The sequence below is a fragment of the Arachis ipaensis genome, chromosome B4, assembly GCF_059453495.1.
Source record: "Arachis ipaensis isolate K30076 ecotype BB chromosome B4, ASM5945349v1, whole genome shotgun sequence".
Classification (NCBI taxonomy): domain Eukaryota; kingdom Viridiplantae; phylum Streptophyta; class Magnoliopsida; order Fabales; family Fabaceae; genus Arachis; species Arachis ipaensis.
Window position 1 is genome coordinate 93,020,131 of NC_142439.1, and position 4,343 is coordinate 93,024,473.

Here is a 4,343-nt window from a genome sequence, read left to right on the forward strand (position 1 = left end):
AGGGATCTTCTTGTTCTTCCACCCTCTTGGTACCTTCTTCTTTGTTTCTTTTGAGGTTGCCTTCCCCTTGGTGACCTCTTTTTCTAAAGGAGCTGTGGTGCTGTCTTCACCTGCCTCTAGAGGTTTAGATTCCTCCAACTTTTCCTTGAGCTGTGGCAATTGCTATTTTCCTTGTTTGTCAGTTAAGGGGATCTCAGAATGAACTGGCTGTGCTTCAGTGCTTCAGTGTCTCATTATCATTTGTGCTTAGTTCCTTGTCCTCTTGATCTATTTCTTGCGAGAGTTTGAAAACATTGAAGCTGAGTCGTTCATCATGGATTCTCAATATTAGCTCCCCTTTCTCTACATCAATAAGTGCTCTGGCCGTAGCTAGGAATGGTCTTCCCAATATGATTGGATGAGTGTGACTCTCTTCCCTGTCCAAAATGACAAAGTCTGTTGGGAGAAAGTACTTCCCAACCTTTAGCAACACATTTTCCACCACTCCTATTGCTTGCTTTTGAGTTTTGTCAGCCAGTCTAATAATGACATCTGTGGGCATTATCTCATTGATCTGCAGCCTCTTCACCAGGGATAAGGGCAGTAAGTTGATGCTGGCCCCTAAATCACATAGTGCTCTGTCGAACATGTTTTCACCTATGGCACAAGGTATATGAAAACTTCCTGGATCTCTTCTTTTTGTAGGCAACTCAGGTTGAATAAGGGCACTACATTCCTTGTTCATCACTATAGTCTGCCCTCCCTTGAGTGAGCTTTTCCTAGGAAGAAGTTCCTTCATGTACTTGATGAATGCAGGCATTTGTTGAATTGCCTTGATGAATGGTATGTTCACATGCAGAAATGCAAACAAGTCTAGGAACCTTGAGTATATTCTTTTTCCCACAGCACCATTGAGCAGTTGAGGGAATGGTGCATAGAGCTTCAGCAGCTCTTGTTGTGAGATTTCTGGTTCTTTGTGATCTTTATCCTCCTCCTTTGTTGAGGTGTCTTCAGGTTGTTTGCACACTTTGCTTTGCTTGTCTTCAATCTCTTGTTCACTTGTAGTGACCATTTTGCAATCTTCCCATCTTACTTTCTTGGCTTCTCCCTTGGGGTTTTTCTCCGTGTCACTTGGGAAGCTATCAGTAGGTTTGGGAATCTTCTCAGCTAAATATCCCACCTGGAATTCCAGCTTCCTAATGGTCTCTCCCTGGTTCTTAATATTGGCTTGCACCTCCTCTTTAAACACCTTATTTTCTTGAATCTCTTGGCATATTCCTTCAAGTAAGGCTTCAATCTTAGAGAGCTTGTCATCAATTGATGAGTGATTCGGGGCAGACGTGCTGTTTTGGTTTTGATAAGTATGTGGAGAAGTGTTGTTGTGGAGGTGTTGAGATGTCCTCTGGGTAAATTGCTGGTGAGCTGCATTGTTGTTGGAGTTGTAACGTCTCTGGTCTTGGTTTTGATCTTGCTCACTTCCCCGCCCAAAGTTTGGGTGGTTTCTCCATCCAGGGTTGTAAGTTTTTGAGTATGGATCATAGTTTTTCCTTGGTGAATTCCCAATGTAGTTGACTTGCTCCTGACTACCCTCTGCTTCTTCATTCACTCCTTCTTGTGTTGTTGACGAAGTGGAGATTGCTGCTACTTGGTTCCTCTCCATCTTCTTGGTGAGGTCAGCCAGCTGCTGGGTAATGAGCTTGTTTTGGGCCAACAGAGCATCTATATTGTTTAGCTCCATCACTCCTCTTGTGTTCCCTCTTTCAGAAGCATAGAAGTAGTCGTTCTCTGCTACTGTTTCAATAACATCTATGGCTTCCTCAATGGTCTTTTTCTTATTCAAGGATCCTCCAGATGAATGGTCTACGGCCTTCTTTGACTCATAAGAGAGCCCTTCATAAAAAATGTGCAGCTGCACCCATTCATTGAACATGTCAGGTGGACACCTCCTTGTTAAGTCCTTGAACCTCTCCCATGCTTCATATAGAGTCTCACCATCTTGTTGCCTGAAAGTTTGAACCTCAGCTCTCAGCCTATTGATTCGTTGAGGAGGGTAGAATCTTGCTAAGAATTTGTTCACCACATCTTCCCAAGTTGTTAAGCTCTTCCTTGGGAAGGATTCCAACCACATGGCTGCCTTGTCCCTGAGTGAGAAGGGAAATAAGAGCAGTCTATAGGCGTCAGGATGAACACCATTAGACTTCACTGTGTCACATATTCTCAGGAAGGTGGTTAAATGTTGATTGGGGTCTTCTTGAACACTTCCTCCAAACGAACAGTTGTTCTGAACAAGGGTGATGAGCTGTGGTTTAAGTTTAAAGTTGTTGGCATGGATTGTTGGCTTTTGGATGCTACTTCCACAATTGCCTGGGTTTGGATTGATGTAAGAGCCCAAAACTCTTCTATCCTCCCCAGCATGATTTGCTCCACCTCCTCTGCCATGGTTGTGAGTCTCTTCTTCATGATGATTTTCCATGTTTTCTTCCATGTTAGGTTCAAAGTATTCCTCAAAGTGTTCCTCCTCTTCTTCAGCACCAACTACACGTTTTTCTTTTGCCTCCCTCCTTAGTCTAAGGAAGGTTCTCTCAGGTTCAGAATCAAAGGAAGTTGAAGCCCCGCTTCTTCTCCCTGTCATACAACCAACAAGTACAAGCAAAGAAAATAGGTGCAGACAGTATTTGTGTCAGAGTTATTGTTAGTTGTGGGTGATGCAATATATCAAACAGTTAGTGGGTTAGCAAACAAAATTGAAAATAACAAAGAAAAACAAACGAGTAGAGGGAGAAGGGAAGAAGGTTAACTAAAACAAAAAGTAAATCGTTCAAACAGAAAAATGAAATTCACAAAATAAAAATGCTCAATCTAGTGATCTTCCAATTTAATCATTGTTGATGCACAATTAATCCCCGGCAACGGCGCCATAAACTTGATGCACGAAAAACTTGTCTCTCAACAAATCTCCCTTCGGCAAGTGTACCGAAGTTGTCGTCAAGTAAAAACTCACAATAGAGTGAGGTCGAATCCCACAGGGATTGATTGATCAAGCAACTTTAATTAGAAGAATGTTCTAGTTGAGCGAATCCAGAATTTGGGTTGAGAGTTGCAGGAATTAAAATGGCGGGAATGTAAATAACAGAAAAGTAAATGCTAGAATTAAAGGACTGGAGATAAATGAATGAAAATAAATTGCAGAATTGTAAATGGGAATGGGGGATTTGCTCATAACAGTAAATGACAGAAATTAAAGAGAATGGGTAAGATCAGAGATGGGGAGTTCGTTGGGCTTAGGAGATGTTGCAATTCTCCGGATCAAGTTCATTTTCATCTCTTCCTCAATCAATGCACTCATTGATCTCCTTGGCAATCTTAAGTGATTGAATTACAATTTCTTGCAATTCAATCTCTCAAATCTTGATCAATAGCCAATTCCTTGGTCAATTGCTCATGCGAAGAGATGAAGTATGGTCACTGATTATACCACATGCATTTTCCAAACCAAGTATTGAGAGGGTTATAGTCACATACCCATCCAAACCCAATTTGGTCCAGCATGAGAAAGCATTTCTAGCTTGATCTCTTCATTCCTCTTTCAAGGTTCAAAAGAGATCCAGGTTTGAATAGCTTCTCTTCCAAGATAACTACTCAATGGGATGAAGATCGAAAGCTTTCAAGTAAAAACAAGAGGAAAGATAGAAGAAGAATAATGAAAATTAGTATTGATCCATCAAATTACAACAGAGCTCCCTAACCCAATGAAAGGGGTTTTGTTGTTCATAGCTCTTGAAAATGAAAACAAAGATGGAGAATACATCAAAAAACTAGAAATTGCAAGGAAAGTAAAATACAGAGAGTAGTTCTCCTTTTTCCCAGCCTCCAGAACTCCTTTACAATTCAAAGCTACTCCTATATATACTACTCTTCTCAGCTTCTAGTTTACTCTTCAAGTCTTGGGCCTTTGGATCTTGAGTTTGAAGCAGTTCTTTTCTTCATTTAGGCTTGGCTTTACTTGCAGAGAGAAAGTGCTAAGTGGGCAGAGACTTCAGCTCAGGGCGTAAGGGGTGTTAATATTTAGTGAGAATATAAGTTCGAGAACGTTAGTGACACTTAACATTGTCACTAACGTTCCAATGCACCCTTTTGCCTCACGTTAAAACCCACGTTAACTAGGTTAACGTGGCTTTTAACGTTGCCTTGTTAATCCTTCGAGAACGTTAGTGACACTCAACATTGTCACTAACGTTCCAGTGTGCCCCTTCTTGTTTCACATTAAAGCCCACGTTAACTAGGTTAACGTGGCTTCTAACATGGTCCTTGCCAACCTTCGAGAACGTTAGTGACACTCAACATTGTCACTAGCGTTCCAATGT

General features: G+C 41.3%; 1 non-coding gene across 1 annotated transcript; it reads left to right on the forward strand.

The window, feature by feature from the left end:
• Nucleotides 1-1,907: 1,907 nt before the first annotated feature.
• Nucleotides 1,908-2,011, forward strand: LOC148568383 (small nucleolar RNA R71). The gene has a single exon (XR_015882419.1). It is a non-coding gene; the product is annotated as a small nucleolar RNA R71 (small nucleolar RNA).
• Nucleotides 2,012-4,343: the final 2,332 nt, after the last annotated feature.